The following is a 547-nucleotide window of genomic DNA, read 5'->3' as shown; positions in this document are numbered from 1 at the left end:
ATATATATATTTGCATATATGTGTGTATGAATGTGTGTCTACTGTATATACACATATATATTATGTGTGTATACATACATACATACACACACACACACATATGCACAGGGAAGGAGGCTCTGTGTGGGTGTGTAAAGGAATTGGCCTACATAATCGTAACATACTGCTAAAGGGAATTTTTCATATTTAAAGCGAGGCTGGCAAAATCGTTAGCGCGCCGGAAAAAGAGCGTCAAACGAATATACCTATTTGTTTGTTCATACACCTGTCTTCGTCTTTTGGTTTTCTGTAAATTTCAACAATATATATATATAGGTAGACATACATAGAAATACGGAGATTGGACCAACCCAATATTCTCCCACAATCTATTTTCAATGATATTAATCCAGTGAATCGGCGCATTATCGTTCTGAAATATCTATCTATCTATCTATCTATCTATCTATCTATCTATCTATCTATCTATCTATCTATCTATCTATCTACCTATCTATCTATCTGTCTGTCTGTCTATCTATATATATATAGTTGAAATTTACAGAAA

Source organism: Octopus bimaculoides, chromosome 19, assembly GCF_001194135.2.
Source record: "Octopus bimaculoides isolate UCB-OBI-ISO-001 chromosome 19, ASM119413v2, whole genome shotgun sequence".
Classification (NCBI taxonomy): Eukaryota; Metazoa; Mollusca; class Cephalopoda; order Octopoda; family Octopodidae; genus Octopus; species Octopus bimaculoides.
This window is presented reverse-complemented; position numbering follows the sequence as displayed.